Below are 26182 nucleotides of genomic sequence, written 5' to 3'. Positions count from 1 at the left end.
TTCATAGATACGGTCCTTAAATGTCCTTTCAGTTTTTCCTATATAGTATGCACTGCATGCAGTGCATATAGCCATATAAACTAACATTTTGGACTTACAATTCCCTTTGATAAATCTTACTTTGTTTGTAGGATTTAAATCCTATGCTTTGCTAATACCAATGATTTTGAAGTTATTCTCTGTTTTAATTAAAGATCATCTATTTTCTTCCCAAGAACATCATTTTCTGATGAAGTTCTGGGTGATGAATTTAAATAATGAAAGTGTTAAATTCTACTATGGACTCCTTCCGTGCAGCTTGGTGGAACTTTTGTTGTTTAGTTGCCCTTTTTGTTCTATGCTGCTTTGGTTGTTTTCTGTTCTGTAGGTTACTTGCATTAATGTAATATACCCTTAAACTGTGATCATATCTACAGTGTCTAGAACCTAGCCCAACCTTATCAATGGTACTTCTTAAAAAAAGTTTTAAACAACTACTTAAACCTGTGTCCCAAAAACTTGACACATTAAAAGTTTAAGTGCAGTCTATCTTGACTAAACAACTAATTAGCACTAGCTGGAACACCATGTGATTCAGAGACATACAAATTAGCTGATAATGAGGTTTTTCTTCATTGGGCCTAATCATGTGCCTGAATCGCATTTCTTGTATTCACATAATATAATGCAATTTCTACTTTTCTACTTTTATATTTTTTCTACTTTTTGCCACCCCTATCTGTATAGATTCTCTACCCATCACCACTTCCTTATCTATACCTGGCTATCTTACCCTCTGTACCACTTTACATAACCTCTTCCTATCACCTCCTCCATGTTTATACTAATCTATCCTAATCTCTCTCTCTCTCTCTCTCCCTCCGCCTTATAGTTACAAATATTACAAATAAATTAAACACAACTTTTATTCATTACTACTGTGAATTGCCAGAAAGACAGTCCCCAGAATTGTATGCAATGTTTTACTTTGCTTTTTCTCACCATTCCCTTTGTAACAAATTTTTGGTATATCTCAGTGCCTTACAATATTGTTGATTATTTTTTAAATGTAGAATTTACAACTGTTTTTTTATGTAATGTCTTTGAATTTTTTTTATATATATTATCTGCTAAATGGAGCTTTTCTCCCTGGGCCTCTGCTGAAAATAGGCTCTTGTGATCCTATCGGACTTTCCCTGTAAACAAATGTCAATAATAAATAAATAAACTGCCTCTTTTGGCCACAGCAGTTTACTTGAGAGGTGGTAAAGTTTTTTTTTTTTTTTTTGAAACCCATTCTGACTCTGTAGAGTTGTTTTCATAATATTTCATTATGCTAAGAACAGAATATTTCATAGAATTCAAAGGTGTGAAAGACAAATCGTTTACGCTAGCACAAATTATTAAATAGTTATAAATCATTATTTAAGAAACTTTCACAAAAATATTGGCACATTCTGAAGTTTTAGGCCTAAAACAGTGGATACAGTAGTGTGTTCTTTGCCAGCTTCAGAGATATGTCTAACTAAGTATCTTAACTTACAGTTTTCCAGAAGCAAAATCTCCCTCTTTAGCCTTTGAGAACTCTTGTCTAAATTAAAATTGTGTATGTTAATATCACTGGGATGTTTTACTTCAGGTGTTGACATCATATTTTTACAAATAAAGAGTATCTTCCTGACACCCTTTCTCTGCATGGGGTGATGATTTTGGACTGCCAGGTCTGATTATTTAATAATTTCAGAAAAAAAAGATATAGGGATCTACCTGTGTTGAACATAATCTTGATGTACTTTGAGAATCCCTCATAGTTGTTAACCTGTATTTTATATATCATATTTTAACTTCAATTTGGGATTCAAAGTCTTCGAAATACACACATTATTGCAATAAAGTCAAGTATGCATTAGCTAGTAGACTCAATCTGTACTTCTATCTGTACTTTCCATAAGAAGTAGTGCATGAAGCTCCACAATTATCAAAAATCAGTAAGAAGACAAGCTTGTTAATCAGTTTTCTGATGTCAGAAAGATGATTAACAATTGTCACCTTCCCCTCACATGCTCACTGCTGTTAAGCACTGGACTCATACTGAGCAAAGGAAGCACACCTTTCAACCTCCTAGTGCAAGAAATCTGAACAAAGCCAAAATTAGTAGAGGGACAAAGGCCCACAAATAGGGACAGATTTTAAATATTACTCTTACAAATTTAAAATGTTTCTGAAAAAAAAGCAGGTTTTGTGTTAGCATGCATTTTCTGAAGTATATGAAGTCTGAAACTTAATGTCTGCCATTATTTAGTGACTTCAATCCTCAGCAGTTTATCAGAAAACCACACATTTTATGAAGAACAGACCAAAACTATGAGGCAAAAATCTGTGCATTCTGCAAAATTCTGGACAGTTGAGAGGTACAGCAGGAAGTCATTAAAACAATTAAAAATACTTCATTCGGACTGGGTTTTTTTTCCTGAATTTTTTATCAGCTTCCTCATATTCTTCTTAGGTTACAACTTTCTTCATGTTTTCCATTGTCTCCAATTTTGAAGAATATCCATACATTTTCCTCATATTTTTGCCCTGTTCCTAGTCATTTTTTTTGATTTTCTGGTAAATTATTGAGGATTACAGTCAGTCAATGCCAGTCATTAGTTTCATACTGCATATTCTTCCAAAAATGAATGTTAATGCCAAACATATGGTTCTATAAGTAAATTAGGACAATATTTAATACATGTTTGTGCCTCCATTATTTGTGGATTTTTCTAGAATTCTTAAGCAATGAACTTGAGGAATGCTGCGGTCTCTTTGACAGTACTAAGTGTTTTACTAGCTTTGAAAGTCAGGAAAACAATATGCAATCTTTGATCATGTCTCTGATCACGACCTGATATTATGCTTTCTCAACACAGATGCGAAGATTCATCTTAGGAGCTGATTTCTTGGCATCCATTATTCAAATACATAATAAGATGGTTATGAATGGAGAATCATATTATAATGCTCTATATTTAACACATGAAAAATTGGCTTTTCTTCCATTAAGAGCAAAGATGTAACTGAGCAAATCTGTCCAACGTTAATAAAAATAATCAAATCCTACAAGTATCTCAGGAGGATAAAATGTTCTATGAATGATGATCTGTTCCAGGCAAGAAATACAACTATTCTTGCTTTTTGTCTGCAATTGCATTTCCTGAAAATGAATAGGCCATAAACTTGACACACAAACCTGTGGATGTACTATTTGTCAGTGTCTCTTTTTTATTACTATTGTCTGAGCTAAGGAAACTAAGGATATATAGTCAGGCATTTAATTTGTGCTGCTGTGAGGTCACATTAAATATCTATATTGGTCAAGTGGGAAAGGATTCTCATTTGGAGGAGGAGTGTGGCGGCCCTTAATAAGCTGGAGACTGTTTCACCCATAACCCCCTATCCCTCTTATAGAAAAAAATATACCAGTCTTCAGTTAATGTCTCTGAAATGGCTTCTTTCTTTGGGGACACTGGCACAATTAATGACTGAAACACATACATATTTTTTTATAAAATAGAGACAGAAAGGGTGCTTTTGAGGGTACAATTTTTAAAAATTACCATTTGTGTTTCCATACAGTGCTCATAATCGGTTATGCTATTTTTGAGAATGCATAGTGTATGTATCTGGATGAAGTAAATTCCAGAAAACTAGCAAATATACTTAGCAAAGAAAAAAATGAAGTTACTTTTGTAAAGTTTAGGGTTTGAGTTAGTTTACTGAAGGAGGTCATTGACTAATGCATAATTTTATATATTATTATTATTTTTAATTGCAGTAACAGTGATCAAACCATTATTTTTGCATAACTGATAGTTATGCTGTGTGAATCTTCAGGGATATTTGCATAGCAGACTTGTATATTAATTGGCCCTTTGTCTGTGGCATGAACTGAAGATCACTCATGCTGCTGAATTATCAAAGAGATGGTATTACAGGTACATGGTTAACTGTTATTGCTAACAGTATATACTGAAGTGACAGACTGCAAGAACAAATGCTATAAAACAATATATAGCAATTATCTTCATAAACTGTTTCACTGTGATGCATGATGTTTAATATTTTAATGGCCTTAGTGAGAGAAGAATAACAATAGTAACAGCTTCTTTTCCTGTCTAAGCAATTTGCGTTAGTTTGCTTAAGAAAGGGTGATGAGGTGTCATGAGTTATGTCAACATTCTCATGGTTTAATCCGAGTTATGTATTATAACTATTCTCGTAGGGGTCTATATCAGAACATTCGAAGTATTAAAACTTCGAATGTTCTGATATCAAACACTATTCAGCAAACGCTAAGAATATCAAAGCTGCAGAACAGTGAATTCTTTCCTCGGGAAAGAATTTGGTTGGCCGTTTCTGTGGCTTTGCTATTCTTAGCGCTGTGGTGGAAAGTTACGGGCTTGGTTCAGGTAAGTGTGCGATTGTTTGTACATTAGGGTTAGGGGCAGGTTAAGTGAGTTAGGGTTAGGGTGCAGGTTAGGCGTGTGTGCAATAGTGGCAGACTTTAGAGTTAGGGGTGGTTTAAGTGAGTTAGGGTTAGGGCGTGGGTTAGGTGAGTGTGCGATAGTGATGGACCTTAGGATTAGGGTTTGGGTTAAGGTAAGTGGGTAGCTAGTAGTATATGTTTAGTTTAGTGTAGTATTAGATGTAGGAATTTAAGTGTATGTGTGTGGTTGCTGTTTGTTTGATGTGCTTGTGTTGTGTGTATGTGTTTCGGAGCAGCAAATTTTTTCCATGGGAAAAAATTTGCTGTTCTGAATGTTCGATATTTTCATGTTTAGATGTTTTGGGGCCGATGAAATAGCGTTCACTATTTTCATCTTTCGATAACGTGATTTAAACCCTCTCATAGTTTACCTGCCCTCATAGAAGTGTTATTAGTTCATATTAGTTTCATTACTTACTGCATCATATAATATAGCATTAATAAATAGTTATGATATGTGTTATGATAAGATATACTTGTGACTGTTGGGTTTTGGGCACAGTGACAAAGCTTCAGTGACCAAAGGTCCACTTATGCTGCTTAGGTGCCTCTGATGATATGCTACTTTATGTTCCAATAATCTGCTGTGAGATGTTTGCTGTGTGTACAGTTTTACACAATATGTCAGTGCACAAACAGTGACAGCAGAGTATTGTCATCAGAAGAAAGGATTTACTGGAGACAATAGTGGAGATTGAGCCTGGTGAGGAGTCAATTGAGGACCTGTCTGCAGAGGCGTGCATGACAAGCTGTGGCACTGGTTAAGAGGCAGCATCTGATTCACAACTATGGGCCAGACTAGACTTAACAAAAAGTAATAATGATGCATTCAGTACAACAGACAAGCTGTGCTATGCTATGCAATACATGGAATGGCCACATTGTCCATCACACAAACCTACCTCAGAAACAGAACACTGTAGACAGGACACATCTGTTGTCATATGCACAGGAGGGGAGGGCCACAGTGACCGTGGCTGGCAACAGGCACTGAGGGGGAGGTAATGATGTGGGTAAGTATGAATCTTATGGTCTAATGAGTGAAGTAAGCTTGGAAGACTATGCAAGGATTGCATGGTGTCCCCAACATGGGGTATGTATGTAAAGGTGGGTAGTTGTTGGCCAGGTTGCCTCTGGATAGATTCAAACCCCAAATATGTTTCAATACTGTGTGATGGGTCACACATGCCCTCCTTAGGTACATGCACCACAATGCCTATACCCATTCACAGGGGCATCTCCTCTGTGGATTGTCACTGGCTGAATCCACTGCTGGCACAGAAGAGGGTGTGATTATAAGTGGGAATGGCAGACTATGCCACAGGAATGTTCAGCTTGCACATCCCCTATGTGTGTGCATCCATGACAAGTAACAGTACCCTGAAAACTGATTAGTAGGCATGGAGGACATGACACTATGGGCCTAGAGCATGCCCTCACCAGATAATGGGTAGCAATGTAAAAGGTATTGAGTCTGATGTGCAGAAGCATAAAGGCTCCGGCAAGATATACATTTCCCCAAGGAAATTTTCACAAATGCTACTTAAATAGACAAAGTTTCCTCTGATGTCATCACACAGCCAATCCACCTCACTGACCAGCTCTACAGTGGCCAAGGTGGAATGACTATCCTACACATCTATTATGTAACAGTCATGGAGACACTCAGCTCGGGTGCTGGGTGGGAACCAAACCATTGTTGGCAATCAGCACCCTGCTCTCTACTGTTATCTGATCTCTCCACATTCATTGGAGCTGCTAGCACTCACTGTTGCTTTGGAGGGTGAGTAGCTGTGCCAATTAGTTCCTGTCCTAAACTGGTCACCTGGGACTAAGTGGTGAGTTGCTCAGGTAATGGAGATGTGTCAGTGAAAGATGAGGGTAATATCCCCACCATAATACCAGTATCTGACAATCGCACTGTGACCATAGTTTGTGTCATGCATTGGCTGCCATTATTGTCAGGAGCAGGTGTTTCACTGACATCTGCTATACTGACATCAGTGTTGGAAGGCTCATGCACTAAATTACCATAGTGTATCAGTGCTACTTAGTAACAATTCATATTCCAGTGCAGTAATGGCAGTAAACAGTATGGCATGCAAACAGTATACATCCAAGTAACTTGCAAAGACTCCCATAGCAACTGGAACCCTTACATGTCTTTATGGACGATATGACCATATTTGCTACTTGACTGGTTCTGACTCTGACATATTAGATTGCATAATACTTATGTAAAGATATACCCACATGGGACATCAGCCACAGGCAGCCATTATGGTGGGTGGAATTCAAATCTAATGGCAAGTTCTCCATTAGGTGTGAAGGAGAGGTCTCTAACCCCAAACAGAGATGCCAAGGACTGCTATCTGTGCATGAGTGATGTCTGTGCAGGCAGACCTCAACCAATGGGCATCTTCTCCAATGCAAGGCTGTCTGCCGTGATGCAGGCACAGGTGAAAATTTTGATGGCTCTACTGCCCACTTCTTATATTGATCCATTATGGCTACAGACAGCATTTATATATGCAAAAAGGTTCCAACCTACATGTTGCTGAAGGCCTGGTTGGTCTTGTCAGTTAGGAGGATCCTTCAACTATGTTCTGTCCCTGGGATAACTTTTCCCATATTTCACATTCTTTAGGAGGCATTTCAGTTTGTAAATTTAACTGCAAACATATGTTAAGTAACAGACCATTGATATCTGCTACAATCACAATACGGTCTCCATAACATAGTCTATACTAAGCACCAGTGGCAAATTAAGTGCATCTTGGTCTCTGGGCAGTTTTCATAACATGGGCCTTCCATGCATACTTTTTTTGGACTACGCATGAACACTTACATTTCTGATTTAAGACCATTCAGACTCCTGTTATTATACTCCACTAATGTCCTTACTTATCAGTTATAGACACTCAATTGCATGTACTTCAAATGTCCGATTGTGATGAAAAAAGTGGCCACAGTAATGTATTCCATTTTGTTTTACAGAAATGTTCACCTGTCCTTCAAAGCCAGACTAATAATGGTTTAACCTGCTCATAATAACCAGAGTCAGCCATTGTCATCCACTGACAGCTCCGACACCCAGCAATTATAGCCCTGTCATGGACTGTATACACTGATAGTGGTAAAATAAAACTTAGTTCACACAAATGCACATAATCCTGCAGGAGCAACCAAGAAGGTAATTGACTTTCATTCACAGTTAGATCCCATCCCCACCTAGAAGTTGTAGCCACTTTGCTGTGTAAAACTCTATGACATTACCTGTCGACTTTTTAGGACATGAGTCAGAGACTAATGATGATCAGGAGCCCAGAATCAGCTACAGATTTCTCATGTATACTTAGAAAGTAGCTAGAATAGGACCATTTTCTGAAGAATGTGAAGTCTGAAATTCAAAGCTCTATCATAACAGAGTGACTACACTCCTCAATGATTTTGAAAAAAACAGAACATTTTATGAGAAACAGACCAAAGATATGTGCAAAATCAGGGTCAATTGAAAGCTATGTAATTTCATCTCTGTTTCACATAAACAATACCACAGGTATTCCAACTTACTTGGCACAAATGCATATTAGTCCAACAAAGCCACATGGTTAACTGAGCAAATGACTAAAACATAAGTTACTTTTATCCACAAACAGACACCACCCCAGCCAACAAATTTATAGTAATTTTATCATGTACAAATGTAATTGTCATGTAATCTCTTTACAATTTTATTTTACAAAATGTGCATCTCTCTTATCCTTTATGGGCTGAAACTGAAACAGTTCATTTGCAATCAATGTTCTATCTCACTTCATTTCCAGTAAAATAGAAACCTCAACTGTCTGGCTAAGAAATATCTGTCAACCTTTTAGCAAAGGAATCAAGGACAAATCACAAAATAATGAGTGACAAAGACTCACATCAAAGGCATGCTTTAAATATTGCTGTTATATATTTAGAAAATAGCTCTATAAACAGTTTCTACATTTTCATCCATTTTCTGAAGGATATGAAGTCTGAAAAGTCAAACGTTTGTCATCATTTAATGACTCCAGTCCCCAGTGACTTGCCAGAAAACATCAGATTTTATGAGAAATGGACCAAATGCATGAAGTAAAATCAGACGCATTATATGAAATCAGGGACAGTTTCAACTTTGCTTCATGCAAAAGCACAGGCGACAATAAATATTCCAACATAATTCATATAAATGTATACTAGTATTATAAAGCCAGACTTCAAAATGAACAAACAAGACTGTAAGTTGTTTTCATCCATAGCCATTCCCCACCTCATTTACTGTCTGTAATCCTCAACAATTTGCCATAAAACCACAAATTTTATGAGGCACAGACCAAATATATAAGGCAAAGTCAGGGACAGTCTATGACATCAGGTACAGTTTCAACTTTGTCACACACAGTTATCAGAGAATAAATATTCCAACATAATTCATACAAATGCACATTAAGTCCCATAAAGCCAGACTTGAAAATGAGCAAACAATAACAATGTAGGTTGTTTTCTTTCACAACCAGCCCCCCTTCCTCATTTACTCACTGTAATACTCGATGTGCCATAAAACCATGCAAATTGTAAGAGGTACAGAACAAAAATATAAGGCAAACTCAGGAACAGTCTGTTAAATCAAGGACAGATTCAACTTTTCTTCATAAAGACATTGCAGAATAAATATTCTAAAGTATTTCATACAAATGCACACTAATCCTGTGTTGCTTTATTGCCCACCAATAACCACCACTTGATGCCTACTATATGTATAGATCTGCATATGCTGTAACCTGTAAAATGCCATGGATTCTGATGGTGCTGGCTGTGACAAGGCTCCCAGGTGGTGCAAGAAACAGCCTAAAATCTTTTTTTATTTCATAAGCAGACATCTGATAGGGACATCTTATGAGGATTCCCAGTAGAAGGTGGATACCATAGACACCACCCACACTGAAGACATGCCACTTTGATCTTTTTTGTCAATGGGAAAAACAAAATATGGAAATGCTACATTAAGTAGTCATGACAGGTGCATTGCATTGTAACGCATGAATATTTTCCTTTTCTGCTGTATTTTTCCAGCTGCTGGGAACATTTAGGATAACAGGTAGATATTTTGGAGGCATGTACACTCGATTCTTCCCACACATTCCCTTTATATCCCCTCTTCCCTTCTAGGGGGGAAAGGAAAAGGGGTATCTGTCGCATAAAATAATATACCCCAGTTTCCCACCCATGCCCCACTCTTCTCTTTCCCTTGCCCTTCTATGTGTCCTTCTGCTTGCTCTTCCTCCTTTTGGACTCTGCTATGCACCCATTCTCTTCCCATTTATAACAATAAGTTGATAGGGACTTTGCTGTGAAGCCCTTATTATGAATGCCAGCTGTTCTTGTAGTGGTGCATCATTGCACATGTGAGTAGTTATTATTGCAAGTATGCTACATGCATGCCACTAGGATCCTGAAGTCATGTGATTTTCATTGTATATTGTTATTCCTTGCACAAACTATGAAGTTTTTGCTGGAGCTTTCCTTTATGGAGTTTTTGCTGGAGAGTTCCTGAAATAGTTTATCACTGTCTGACTAAATGTCTCCTAATACATTGTATGTATAGTTTTCAGGGAAAGGAGTATTTAAATATAGCTTTATTTAAGTGTCCAGCATTTTGTTTCTTTGTTACTATGTAACTATTAAATGCTATTTGTCATAGAGTTTGGAGTCTGTTGACTCAATACATGCCACTTTTGACTTTTTTAGGCTTTCGCGTTATGCACTCAATGTCAACGGAATCTATACATGCCACTTTTGACTTTTTTAGGTTTTCGCGTTATGCACTCAATGTCAACTGAATCTGTGTTTTATGCATAAAGCATGTGGCATGTTTCTGTACTTACTAGCTTTCCTTGATGAAGCAGCCTTCTCCAAAGATCCCCAAGGTAGCATCATATCCTTGGTAAAAGTACACCTCTGAAAACAGTGCAATTATGGCATCTGATACAAATCTCAGTCCACTAAACAGCCATCTGTTAATATTCTTCCCACCCAATGCCCATACAATGTCATAACCAAGAAGCAAAGACTGGACAATGTAAATTGAAATTTGAACAATGCTCCCTCTCCTTCAAGCCATCTGCTGCTTGAGGTGGCATCCAAAAAAGCTTGTCATTGTCAGAATTAAGTCATATATCCTGAGACATCAGCTGGCCATGGACATGAAAGGAAAGTGGTGTGAATATTTAATATTCTGTAAAGGTAAGAAGAGACAGCTCATTGTCTTCTCTGTATAAGAAAATGATTGTTGTTCTGTTTTTTTTTTTATTTTTATTTTTTTATCACTGTGAATAAAGTATACCAGAAATGCAGATGTGAAGGAATATGAATGTGGCTGAACAGGAAAACAAAATAAGCAGGGGAGCTGAAAACCTTTAGCTTACAGTCTTTTCCATATTTCTGACACTATAAAATAAACCAAACTGAGTTCATAATGCAGTGTAACTAATTAATCCATTAATTCATTCATTGTTTGCAAACAACACACACATACACATACATACACATGTATAGGTATGTGTGTAATCATAGACACACACGCACATACGCACACACACAAACACACACACGCGGACACACGCACACACGCACATGCACACACACACGCACACGCACACACAAAGCACACACACAATCTCGCATTCATTTATACGACTACATTAGATAATTTCACAATGAGGAATTAGGGCTTCCTTTTGTTTCTTGTGTGAAGATATGTGAAGGCTGCCAGCTTAGCCAGATAGAATTTTGTAGATAATTCTGTCATTTGTAAATATTAATATAAGCCATAGGTTTGTTCTCTTAAATGGAAGAAAATGGTGTTAAATTTTGAACGTCAAAAATGTAACAACAATGCTCTCTGCTGGAAGAAAGCTGATAAGTATGACTGCTTGATCTCAAACTCGGAGCCATGATGTCTGAACCAGCAGATTCTTTCTATTGTTTTGAAACCAGAGTTAAAGGTGCATGTAGTATTTCCTTGACTGTTCAGTGCATGCAGTATTTCCTTGACTGCTCAGTAAGTGATGATGTATACTAGTCACATCCAATAATGTTATAAGTCACCCTACAACAAAACAAGAAAATATTTAGCCTGAAGATTCTGAAACGTTATTCTGTTCACACTGGATCATGCTAGAGCAGCCAGAAAAAATAATAAATGACATTCTTGGTGTAGGTTGCTTATTTGTTCTCAGTAATGATATGGACTGCAAATAGATCTGGCAAATAATGTCTATTCAATAACATAAGTGTAAGTAAGCAATGTAACAGTAGATAAAAGAAGGATGGATGAATACTGATATGCAAGGGGACAGGCCTCACCATTAGAAAACAAACAAGTTATTTCCCCTGATTAGGAAGCAGGCAAAACAACATCTGAAGTATTATTTGCAGTTCTGGAAACCTTGTAATAATAAGAACCAAAACAAGATATAGAAAGGTCATTGATGGGCAAGAAAGATGGTATATGGTCTGTGCTAGATGCTATATAGATAAACAATGATTGGAATAGCTTGATGTATGTTCATGAAGAAAGATATTGCAGACAGTGCATGATGGAAACCTTTTAAGTATCTCAGGGATATACTTGACATCCAAGTGATACCATCTTTCAAAACAAAAATGCAGATGAGCAAGGGAACACATTTTAAAGGTATACTGTAGACAGAGCAGGGGAAACACAAGTAAGTATTATTTCACAGAAAATGTGGTTGACTACTATTTTATTTTTCTGAAGATATAGTACAAATGAAAACAGTAATAGCACTGAAGACTGCATGAGCCAAACATAAGGCAATTGGTATGCAGCATGGGACTAACAAATGAAATACTACAGTTACTGGTAAAGTAAAATCTGTAGCATATCCAGTAGGCTGAGAAATGGGTAGGCAATTTAGGCCTGGTAAGCCTTATTTGCCATCAGAATATTGTACGTGTAAGCATTCAATATGGTCAGATATACTAATTAGTCTCTACAGTCAGCTTAGAATGTAAGCATATTTTTGATCATTTCTTAATAAAAAAAAATTCCCATAGTTATTTGTATTTATTAATAAGAATAGTACACTGATCCACATAGACTTTTTTCAGGCTCAGCATAGAAACACCATTTGGTTAAGTAACTTGTATAGAGTCTAACTGTGGGTAAGTGGGGGCAGATGGAATCAAACTCTGGACAAGAGAAAAGAGTGAGTTAATAGCTCATAGCCTAAATCACCTGAGCTAACCATTAGACAATAAAATGAGACAAAAAATTAGCAGTTCTTAGACTTGTTTATTTTTAATCCAAACAAGGTACAAACCAGTTTGTCATATTACATACCTAATTGCAATCTCACAACAAGGGCAGGGCAAAGGGGGCAGCTGTAATGGGGGAGGATTGGTTCATAGGTTCATAGGTTGGTACTAGGCTATCAGCCCTAGGGCCTATAGAAGCCTAGCCATAACAATTCCCTGGCTATTTCTTCCCACACTATTTACTTCCCTGGACCCCTGTCTAGCAGGGCGACTGACGTGATTCCCAGGGTGAATTTCCTTTCTCCCATCCAGTTTTCAAGGTTCCTTTTGAAGAGGGCCAAAGAGGCACTCTGCTTGACATGTATGGGCAATCTATTCCAGAGTCTGGGTAATCTCTGGGTCAGAAACCTATCCCTCCAACATGTTTTGTTTATTGTGATGACAAGGTTTAGATCCCTGGAGAGTGTGGCTCTGAGGGATTGGGATTTCTTTAAGTGTAGCATGTCCAACAGCTCTGGATTTGACATAGCCTTGTATGTTAAGCAGAGATCGCCTCTGAGTAGACGATATGCGACAGAGTATAGCTGGAGTTTTTTAAGGCGGTCAGCGTAGGCCATCTGCTTTAGGCCTGTGATTCTTTTAGTGAGGTATTTCTGCGGCCTTTGCAGTTGTTGCAGATGTCTTGATAGGTACATACCAAACGGGGTGTTGTATTCTATAATGGGTCTAATGAGGGATGAGTACAGTGGGACAATGACCTCCTTTTTCTGGATGGAAAGCCCTTAGTGATGAGGTGTGCAACATAGAAGGATTTCCTGACTGTTGTGGCGATGTGGTTATCGAAGGTGGGACCACTGTCCACCTGTGTCCCTAAGTCTCATCACACTTTCGGTGTTTAGTGTACTGCCACCTATATGGTAATTCACGGATACATGTTTTTTTCCAAAGGGGATAACTATACATTTCTTGGCATTGAGCTTGAGTCCATGGCTCTGGCATCAAGCATCTGGCAAGAACAGATGGTGTGGGAGAGCAGTACTGTCACTGCTTTATTTAGTTGAAAGGACCTAGTAGCTTCTTAAATGAATGCTGATACTGCATTTGCAGTTGTGGGTGAAACACTGAAGCACTTAATGTGTGACATGAGTATGTAATAACAGAAGCAAACTGAAGCAAACTGTTACAGTTTTAGCAAGCAGCTTGCTACATTAATATGAGTGGAGGTGAGCACCTGATAAGCTAGCTATGGTGCTGACTTGATGCAGTTGCTATTGAAAATGGCTAATCAGAATGAAGATTTCATTCATCCCGTTTCCCAATCTGAATGTATAAATCAGTGTGCTTTTGCAGAAAAGCATGCATTTTCAAAGCATTTCAGATTTTCCCTTAGAACATTCCTTAGTAGTCCTATCAACATGCTATATCCTTCAGATAGGTTGGAGAGTCGGCACTGCATTGCAAGGTATTCATCATTTCAAACACATTACACAGAAGAATCTAAGGTTCACTAAATCCAGATGTTCTCAACTGACTGTATACCACTGAGCTAATGGGAAAATGCATCACTAGAAGCATTATACAACTGCTTAAAAAAGAATGGAATATAGTGTACATAGAATAAAAACAGTCCCTTCAGCCTCCAACTTTATTTTACATCATGAGTAGAATTATTCCCTCTTGTGGGACAATACTACCAAACAAAATAAAAGTCTGCAGCTGTGGTTTCTGCAAAAACAGGCATTTGAAAATTAAGCCTATGGTAATCAATATAATCATGACATTTAGTTGTGGTTGTTCTTTCTGCTTTGATTTAATAACTAGATGTACTGAGTGCATGTGACCACATTATCAGAAATACCAGTGATAAATCATGCAGAGCTTTGCATTTATTGTTTAAATGCAAGTGCACCAGAACAGCTGCCATGTCACAGAAACAAACTAAGTTATAATTACCTTCTGATGGCTGCTTCCGAGAGCAGTCCTTGTCATGTTTCTGCTTAGCAAACTGACAGTAAAAATAACTGACTTTAATAGAATGTTTCACAGCATCCTTCTTCTCCTGCAAGCATTCTTTGTTCTTCTTTTCCTAAGAAAATAATTACACATAAGATTTTTGTTATGACTGCACTGTATTTATATGTCTTTCCTATCCCTCTTCCTTTGTAATATTCTAAAAACAGCAAGTATCCAAGATGTAAATAAACATTACAAAATTGGTGGTTTGGGGATCTCACAAGTTCTTTTCAAGCATATACTTCTCTTTTAAAAGAGAAATATCTTTCTACTGCTGGTACCTGAAAAGCAGGAAAAAGACATGGGTTTTTTCTTTCTTTTTGCATTTTTTAATGCCACATTTTTCTTGTTAGCAGAAATGTCCTTCTTCCATTATATCAGCCTTTCTGTCCATCATAGGAGTTCTGCAAGTTTAACTTGCTATTAACTAATAAAGCAGTGTTAGTGAGACAACAGGTAGTACACTCACTTTTGGTGCTGAAAGATTAGAAGGCTGTGGGTTTTATTCTCACTCCAGGTGATAAAATTAGCGACATTGCAGTGCATCATTATGGGGGTGCTGCACTCCTGAGTGTATCATCATTTGGATGTTATGTTAAACTGAGGTCTCATCTATTCCATTTGTTGAGAGCACAGGTTTATGTAAAAAAATCCCGTGTTGCCTAGAGAAAAAAGTAGGGGTGCTTTGTTAACATTCACATTCATCTTATGCCATATAAAAGCTTTACATCAATTATTTCCACTTTCAATGTTTTACACTCATAATTAATTATTTATACATTATCCACACAAAAGAACTTAAACAGGTCCATTTCTTTCATTCTTTTTTCTTTCAAATTTGATTTTAGCTAATTCATCATCCTCTTCAATTTTCTTTTACATAAATTCTCACATCTTTTTTTTCACAGCATCACTATTGTTATAAAAAGTACTTTATCCCATTTATAAATGTCACATTTCTTTCCTTTATCATACTTCTCAAATAATATCATATTTATATTTACACATTTTAATCCTTCCTATCTGCCTTCATTTTTAAACTTTTCCCAAAATTCGTTATTCTTTTTGCAAATCAAAAAACAATATTTTATTTTTTTCTTTTTTGCTACAGTCAATACATTTTCTTTCTTCCATTAACTTATAACTAATTTGACTATAAAATCCTCCACAAAAAATACTCTGCTTCAGAAAAATGTTCAAACATTTTTCCTTTGCCTTTTTTATTGTCTTTTAATTCCTTCCATGGTTACACCAAGAAAAATTCTAAAATCATATTATACAATTATTTTCTTTTCCCATTAACCCCATTTACTTTTAACTTTCATAATTTCATTTTATTCTCATATTCTTTTTCTTCCATTCTGTAATTTTTTCCTTTTTGCCCCTATTTTTCTTCCATTATATTTTGATATTTTTCATATACTATCTTAACTGTCATTGCTTTTTATTTCCTTTCCTTTATTATTATCCAAAATAAATGCATAGATGCTTAATGTGCTACTATATTTTTTTCAAATTCAATTGCTTTTCTTCTTTTTTATTATAAATTATCCCTCTTTTCACCAGTTTCAGCCTAGAGCCAAAAATTAAGCTAAAAAGCTCTAACAACTGTTTTTCCACTTGAGTGGGAACATATATATCCACCTAAATATGCTATTTTCCTAATATATAAGTATTCAGTCTATGAGTCTTTTTTCAGAAATGAAAAATAAAAACTTTTCTACCAAGCTAACAACTTTTTTTTTTCCAGTATCTCTCCATTGACTCCATTGACAAATGTCACTCCCAAGGTCTTTATTTCCTTTCTTGTAAAATATATTCCATTTTATTTTTTATCTCATCAAATCCCTTACACTTCATTTTGTTTAAACACAGGTCAGTTTTTTTAACACCTTTTCGATCCTTATTAAAACCCCACTTATCCATCCCTTTTTTATTAGAACTCAGTCATCTGCATATGTCATAAATATTGGTAATATAACATTTCCTTCTGGCTCACAACTTCCATTCCTCATTTCATGCATGTATATCTGTGTTACTATATTCATTACCAATACAAATAAGCACATACCCACTGGGCATCCCTGTTTTACTCCTCTGTTAATACTTTTGCCCTTCCATTCATTTATTATAACTTGTACCCAGGAATATTTATAACATTTCTTCATTACATTGTAGTATTTTCATAAATATTTTATAGTCAGTATTCCCTAGTGTTATAGGACTTCAATGTTTTAGATCTTTCCTTTCATCCTTTTTTCTATATAAATTTGATCACTCCACCATATGTGTTCATCCATAATACTTTCTTTCATCCATTTATTTAATATTAAAAAAAATTCTCTTTCATTTTTACATATAATACTCATAATGTATACCATCACTGATTCATTCTTATTTTCTTTTATTACCTTCTATATTTCTTCTATTGTTATATCATTGTCTTAAAAAAATTTACTTTTTCAGATATTTTTCACTTTCCATTCATCTTGCCCATCCATTTCTTCTTTTTCATATATATTCCTGCACAATTCTCTACTACCTCCATAATATCTTCTTGTTCGTATTTTATGCCTCATTTGCCATTTAAGATAGCATTCATTGTTCTTTCTCTCATTTTTATTTCTTTTTTTAAATAAGGGGAAACATTATTTTTCTTTTTATTAAAAATCTTTGCCCAAGTAGCATAATTTTTACTTTTGTCTCCATTCTTTTCATACATCTATTTTCTGCTTTCCTTATATTGGCACTTACTTGTTTTATATCTTTTTCATAATTGTTTAAAATGTCTTTATATTTCATCTTACATCCTTTTTTATTCTTCTAAATATATTTGTTTATACTTCTGCTTTTACACTGCCCACCACTGTGTCCAACATTTATAAAATGGTCTCATTGTTATATGATCTTTACATAATATTTCTCTCACTTATTATTTTTCCTCTTTTTTAAACTCTGCAGTTAATCTCTTTATCCATTTTCCCTCACTTATTATTTCAGTGCTTTCTTCTGTTCTAGCCCACATTGCTATATGATCTGAAAATTCTGCCATCTGTATTCCTACTGTTAGTTCTTTAATGTCTTTACAGTAAACTATATAATTAATTTCAGTCTTAAAAATTCCCCTTTTATCTGTTCATTCTCTGTTCTTTCCTACTTTTAAATGTCCACATGTTATTAATTCCCTTAATATATTTATATACTATGTTACTTTCACCCTTCTTTTGGCAGGTTACAATAAAAATATCCTAGCATCACTACTGACAAACTTACTAACCATTTTTATTTCTTCAAACTGTTTTCTCTCTGTCATATTAGTATGTGCATAAATCACTATTAATCTTAAACATTTTGTCTCATATCACATATAACAACCCTTCCTAGTACTACTACCATTGTATCTACATTTATTATTTCTTCATTTTTGTATGAATTCCTATTCCAGAACATCTCATTTCCTACCAATCAGTTTGTCAACCCCACGCACACTCACATGCGCAATACACTGCCTGCATTCTTTTCTTTTTTTTTTCTTCTTTGCTACATCTAGTATCTAGCAAGCAAGAAACATCCATTTCTATTTTTTTCATAACATTCCACCAGCACCAATCCTCATATATCATTTCTAATGTTATCAATATTTAATGCTAAAATTCCTATATCATCCTTTATATTTTCCTTTTTGTAAGTGTTTCACTTCCAGAACTTATTTTTCTTTTCCTTCTCCTAAGTCTTCGACCAATTGATTTTTCACTATATTGTTCTTGCTCTCTTTCTCTCTCCATTTTTCTATATTCTTCTTATTCACTTTCTAAAATTGCAAATCTGTTCTCTTCCTGTATACTAATAATCTCACTTTGAACTGTTATTTCTTCTCTAACTACATCTTCATTGTTTAACCTTTCTTCAGTATCCCCTTCTTCCATACTGCATTCTCTGTTAACATCTACTGCGGTAATGTTTTCTACTGTTTTCTTTCTTCTGAGCTTTCCTCTTCATATACTCTTTTCTTTTCTAATGTGGGACAATCAAATCAGATGTGTACAAATTATTTACATTTTCTACAAACAGGTTTACAGTTTTTTCCTTCATGTTCCCTCTCCCCACACTGACCACACCTTTGTTTGTTCCAGATTTGTACCAAATGATTTTCATCCCCACAGAAATAACATGCTTTAGGTTGACTCCAGTACCTAACAAATCCTCCTTTACTATTTAGGGTTATTGTGTTTGAAGTATGTTAAATTTTCCAGTCTTTACCATCCATTGCTACCCATACTTCCAAACCCCCAGTTCATATATTTTTTCATCACATATTTTTTTTAACTTCATGTACTTTACTGCATAGTGAAATAAAAATAGTTTTAACTCATGTTCATCCACACTTGAAGCCCTAAACTGCATATTTATTATCCTTTTTAGTTATAGTCCTGAGCTCAGAAATAAATAGTTGTTCCATAGTGCTATTGTATTTCATTTTTCAGTCTCAGTTATACATATTTCTAGCAAATTCTTCTTGTTTTGGCTTTTCCCGGTTAGAGGTCACCACAGCGGATCACCTTGTCCGCTCATGATTGGCAGTGGAGTTTTACAGTGTCGAGTTGCCAGCCCGGCACCCAACCTTCCACAGAATGCACACACACACACTCACACCTAGGGCCAATTTAGAGTGCCCAATCCACCTGCAGCATATCTTTGGGATGTGGGAGGAAACCAGAGCAGTCACACACAAAAAAACACTAAAAATTTAATGAATAAAGCTTTCAGGTTATCCACCCTTCATCAGTACATAAAATCATTGAATTTTTTCAAACTTTAAATAGAGGTCCAATTAAAATCACATGATCTAGCCAGCCGAACAATTTCAACTTGTAATCTAACATTTAAATCAGTTCTTAAAGCAACATTAACACATACTATAAAAACGCTCAAATAATGGATATATTATATACCTATCTAAATATAAATTATATTGTATTAAAATGTATAAATGAACATTTGAAATAACAGAAACTCACAACATATAACTAATCTAAATATTTAGGTGTATAGGGCAGATTCAAAATATTCCTCAAATATTTTCTCTTTGTTTTTTATCAACATTGGCTTAATACTAACCGTGTTGTTCAAGCCTGGTAATGAATCTGCCTGCATCCTAATGATCCATTCATATTCCCTTAGTTCAAGTATATTATTCATGTCACCCCCTCTTGGATCTGTATTGAATACACTCACACCCCTAAATTTAAATGTATGTGTATGAAAATCTAAAATATGTTTATATAACCCATTAGTTAATACTTTCCTTTTTATTTCTGACTTATGCTCAGTTACATGATCCTTTAATTTTCTCATTGTTTTTCTAATGTAAAATGCTGCGCATAATGTGCACATTGGTAAATACACTAATTTTGTTGTATTGCAATTTACTGAACAATTAAAAATATACCTTTCTTTAGTAACAAGATGTTGAAAATTCTCCACTATATCAAAAATATCTGTACAACAAGTACAATTATGGCATTTGTATGTTCCCTTTTTATGTTGAGGTGTTACTTCCTTATTCCTAAAATCTTTATAACACAACATTTAAGTGTTTGCTGATTCCTGTATGCAAACTTCGGCTTTAAACCTATTAGGTCTTTAATTTCTGGCATCGCTAATAGGATTATCCAATTCCTTTCTATAATATCAAACACTTCTTTTGTATTTCCATTAAATGTGGTCACATATCTAACCAAGTTTTTATTCACATCTGTAACTTGTGTTGTTGTAAAAACTTTCTGACTAAAAGTAGGTTTATATTTATCTTTCCTACCTGAAATAACCTCATTATATATGATGTTTATACTATTTATAGGATAACCATTCTTTATAAATTCTTGCTTCATTACATTAGCTTGATCTATAAAATTACTGTCCTCAGTGTTCAATCGACTAACTCTTATAAGTTGTGATTTAAGGATTCCTTTAAACGTATGCGGTGCATGCATACTGCTCCTTCTTAAATATCTATTTGCATGCACTTCTTTTCTATAGATCATGGTTTCTAATCTATTCAACTTCTTATATATATTCACATCTAGAAATACTACGCTATCAGATGAAGAGACCATTTTAAACTTCAAGAAGCTTGTGGTTGCGTTCAGATATGCAATATAACTTTCCAAATCTGTACTAGTACCATTCCAAATGAAAAAAACAATCATCCACAAATCTACAATAAAACTTAATATTCCTATTTCATTCATTGAAGTTACTTAATATATACTTGTTTCTCCCATTGATATAAAACTAGATTTGCATAAGTGTTCGCTACTGGTGTACCCATCGTTACACCAGTCATTTGCAGGTATGGTATACTATCAAAAATGAACACATTTTTAGTCAAAACAACTTCAAGGAGCATGCAAATATTCTCTATCTGGCATGATTGTAAATCTGTTTCAGTACAGAGAAAACTTCTTATCGCTTCCAGACCATAATCTATTGGAATGACTGTAAATAATGAGGTTATATCTAGTGTTACAAACAAAAAATTCTGATTAGTTTCATGTTCATACCACTTAAATAGTTCTTCCAAGAAGTGTGTAGTGTCCTTTAAAATACTGGAACATCTTAACAAGTATTTAGCAAGTTTCATCTGCAAATATTTAGATATAGGCTCTGTTATCCAACCTTTGCCTGAGACTATTGGCCTCAAAGGTGGATCTTCTAAAGATTTGTGAATTTTAGGAATTCCATATATTTGAGGTGTCTTAGGACAAGATACCGTGAGATAGTTGAAAAGTTCTACAGTTATATCCTGATTTAATTGCATGTCATAAATTGCCATATTCACTTGTGAAATACAATTTTTAATCTCATTAAGAGTTATTTGTTTAAATATTAATGAATCTGCTAGAAAGTTATTAAATTTATCCATATAGTAAGACTTATTCATTATTATTGCTGCTCTGCCCTTATTTGCTTGCTTAATAATTATACTGTCATTTCCTTTCAAGTATTCAAGGGCTTTATATTCTTTATAAGATAAATTAAATATTTTCTTTCTGTTCCTTTTCACATACAGGGATGTGCACAAACAACCGTTAGAGAAGCGTCCGCTACAGAAGCAGTCTCAGCAGGCAACACCAGGAGTGAAAAGGAAGAATGACAGCCCATTAACATCCAGCAAGACTGTCCGTCATTGAAAGGGACTGTACGATTAATAAAAGGTACTGTGAACTTGTCAAGCCTGCGGTTAACTAATGAACACTTTAACCTGCTAGAAAATGTCTTAAGCTTTATTCCATTTGCAAGGGACAATATTGTAAATGCAATTACTGATGCGAAGGTGTTTGCAAGGAGCTTAACATTAAGATTAATATTTAAACAAAACATTGTTAATGATCATGGCTGTAAAAAATTAAGCACCTTTATGCCACAGCTTTGCCCAGTATTGACTGCTTTTTTGAATATAGTTGAGAAAGACTTAAGATCCCTGTATGCGAAAAGGAACAGAAAGAAAATATTTAATTTATCCTATAAAGAATATAAAGCCCTTGAATACTTGAAAGGAAATGACAGTATAATTATTAAGCAATCAGATAAGGGCAGAGCAGCAATAATAATGAATAAGTCTTACTATATGGATAAATTTAATAACTTTCTAGCAGATCCATTAATATTTAAACAAATAACCCTTAATGAGATTAAAAATTGTATTTTACAAGTGAATATGATCATTTATGACATGCAATTAAAAAGGATATAACTGTAGAACTTTTCAACTATCTCACGGTATCTTGTCCTAAGACACCTCAAATATATGGAATTCCTAAAATTCACAAATCTTTAGAAGATCCACCTTTGAGGCAAAGTCTCAGGCAAAGGTTGGATAACAGAGCCTATATCTAAATATTTGCAGATGAAACTTGCTAAATACTTGTTAAGATGTTCCAGTATTTTAAAGGACACTACACACTTCTTGGAAGAACTATTTAAGTAGTATGAACATGAAACTAATCAGAATTTTTTGTTTGTAACACTAGATATAACCTCATTATTTACAGTCATTCCAATAGATTATGGTCTGGAAGCGATAAGAAGCTTTCTCTGTACTGAAACAGATTTACAATCATGCCAGATAGAGAATATTTGCATGCTCCTTGAAGTTGTTTTGACTAAAAATGTGTTAATTTTTGATAGTATACCATACCTGCAAATGACTGGTGTAGCGATGGGTACATCAGTAGCGAGCACTTATGCAAATCTAGTTTTATATCAATCGGAGAAACAAGTATATATTAAGTAACTTCAATGAATGAAATAGGAATATTAAGTTTTATTGTAGATTTGTGGATGATTGTTTTTTCATTTGGAATGGTACTAGTACAGATTTGGAAAGTTATATTGCATATTTGAACGCAACCACAAGCTTCTTGAAGTTTAAAATGGTCTCTTCATCTGATAGCATAGTATTTCTAGATGTGAATATATATAAGAAGTTGAATAGATTAGAAACCATGATCTATAGAAAAGAAGTGCAGGCAAATAGATATTTAAGAAGGAGCAGTATGCATGCACCGCATACGTTTAAAGGAATCCTTAAATCACAACTTATAAGAGTTAGTAGATTGAACACTGAGGACAGTAATTTTATAGATCAAGCTAATGTAATGAAGCAAGAATTTATAAAGAATGGTTATCCTATAAATAGTATAAACATCATATATAATGAGGTTGTTTCAGGTAGGAAAGATGACTATAAACCTACTTTTAGTCAGAAAGTTTTTACAACAACACAAGTTACAGATGTGAATAAAATCTTGGTTAGATATGTGACCACATTTAATGGAAATACAAAAGAAGTGTGTGATATTATAGAAAGGAATTGAATAATCCTGTTAGCGATGCCAGAAATTAAAGACCTAATAGGTTTAAAGCCGAAGTTTGCATACAGGAATCAGCAAACACTTAAACAAATGTTGTGTTATAAAGATTTTAGGAATAAGGAAGTAACACCTCAACATAAAAAGGGAACATACAAATGCCATAATTGTACTTGTTGTGCAGATATTTTTGATATAGTGGAGGATTTTCAACATCCTGTTACTAAAGAAAGGTATATTTTTAATTGTTCAGTAAATTGCAATACAACAAAATTAGTGTATTTAGCAACATGCACATTATGCGCAGCATTTTACATTAGAAAAACAATGAGAAAATTAAAGGATCGTATAATTGAGCATAAGTTAGAAATAAAAAGGAAAGTATTAACTAATGGGTTATATAATCATATTTTAGATTTTCATACACATACATTTAAATTTAGGGGTGTGAGTGTATTAAATACAGATCCAAGAGGGGGTGACATGAATAATGTACTTGAACTAAGGGAATATGAATGGTTAATTAGGATGCAGACAAATTCAATACCAGGCTTGAACAACACGGTTAGTATAAAGCCAGTTTTGATAAAAAAACAAAGAGAAAATATTTGAGGAATATTTTGAATCTGCCCTATACACCTAAATATTTAGATTAGTTATATGTTGTGAGATTCTGTTATTTCAAATGTTCATTTATACGTTTTAATACAATATCATTTATATTTAGATAGGTATATAATATATCCATTATTTGAACGTTTTTATAGTATGTGTTAATGTTGCTTTAAGAACTGATTTAAATGTTAGATTGCAAGTTGAAATTGTTTGGCTGGCTAGATCATGTGATTTTAATTGGACCTCTATTTAAAGTTTGAAAAAATTCAATGATTTTATGTACTGATGAAGGGTGGATAACCCAAAAGCTTTATTCATTAAATTTTTAGCGTTTTTTGTGTGTGACTTCAAAGAGAATTTTGTAGTTTCATCAAAAACTTTTGTTCAGGAAACCAGAGCACCCAGAGGAAACCCATACAACCACAGACAGGACATACAGACTCCGCACAGAAGGCACCCAAGCCGAGGAATGAACCGGAGAACCTCTTGCTGTGAGGCGGCAATGCTAACCACTGCACCACCGTGGCCACCCTATATTTCTAGAAAATTAAAGCTTTCAAATGTCACTTGAAAAAAAGTTCAGTTCCCAAATTAATTCTCTAATGTATTATATGTCAAACCCTAGTGACAAAATAATACTATCCATAATGTCATGCCTGTTCAAAATGCCAACATGTTCATTTTTTATTCTTAACACTATACATGCTCTATGTGGCTGTCGAGAAACTGCAATTCTTTGCACCCCCTCAGTTCTTCTTACAATCCTCCTTAGCTTGCTGCATCCTCATAATTTCTTCTTTCTTATAACAAAAAACCCTGTTGCAGAGGTAAACCCTTAAAACTGGCTACTACCCCAGCCAAGAATACCTCCAGTGTTTTCCCTTCATCAGCTATTCCTTCTGTCTCCAGCTTCAGAATTTCTTCCTGTAATACATGCTCATCCAGTACACTCCATAGCACTTCCTTTCCTTCTTTTGGCTCTATCTGCTTCATCAAATCTACCAACGCTTGTGTCTACAGTCCTCCAATTTCAGGTTCTGTAACTGTTACTTAATCACCTTTTCCTTCCTCCATAAGTTTTCTCCTGCTCCTGTCTCTTTCTACGCTGGACTCTCTTCCATCCTGGAATTCTCAGACCTGCAGAAGCAGCACACCATTGCTCCACAGAGTGCTTCACTTCCTCTCCTCCAAAGGGTTGTGGAGGATCCCCCGTACCCTGTCCAAATTTCCCCTAGTAGTATAAATGCCACTACTGCTTACACTTCAAAAGAAGTCACTAGCCTAGTGGGACTAACCCAGTCAACAAAGGAGAAATAAATAAATAAATACATACATACATACATTTGGAAATTTGGCTAGACACCCCTACTGTAGTCAAATTATCTGTTAAAAAATTCTATTTTCATTCCTCAAGGCAAAAAAAAAATGTTTCATACTTTAACAAAGAAATGCAGTGAAAATTGTTTCTGTTAGTTAACTAGTTAATTAAACTGCTCCTTTTTGGTCAATTTTTTCGGCATGACCCAGCCCATACAAGAGTAAATACAACATGCATATGGACAATTTATAGAGACATGCGTTTGGAAGATGGGAGGAAGCTGAAACATTCTGAAAAAATGCACACAGACAAGAGAACATGTATTAATCCACAATACAGTGGCATTCAGTGACTAGCGGTTAGAACTGAAACTGAATCTGGGACTTAGGAATCTTGTCACTGAGCTACAGTGTTGCCTCTGCCCAAAACGAATAACTAAAAGGACTCTATATTAGAACACCGAAGTGTCAAAACTTCGAATGTTCTAATACTGACCCCTATTCAGCAAACGCTGAAAATAGTGAAGCTACAGAAAACCAAATTGTTTTC

The sequence above is a fragment of the Protopterus annectens genome, chromosome 3.part1 (genome assembly GCF_019279795.1).
Source record: "Protopterus annectens isolate FY-2018-M chromosome 3.part1, PAN1.0, whole genome shotgun sequence".
Taxonomy (NCBI): domain Eukaryota; kingdom Metazoa; phylum Chordata; order Ceratodontiformes; family Protopteridae; genus Protopterus; species Protopterus annectens.
Note: the sequence above shows the minus strand (reverse complement) of the source record.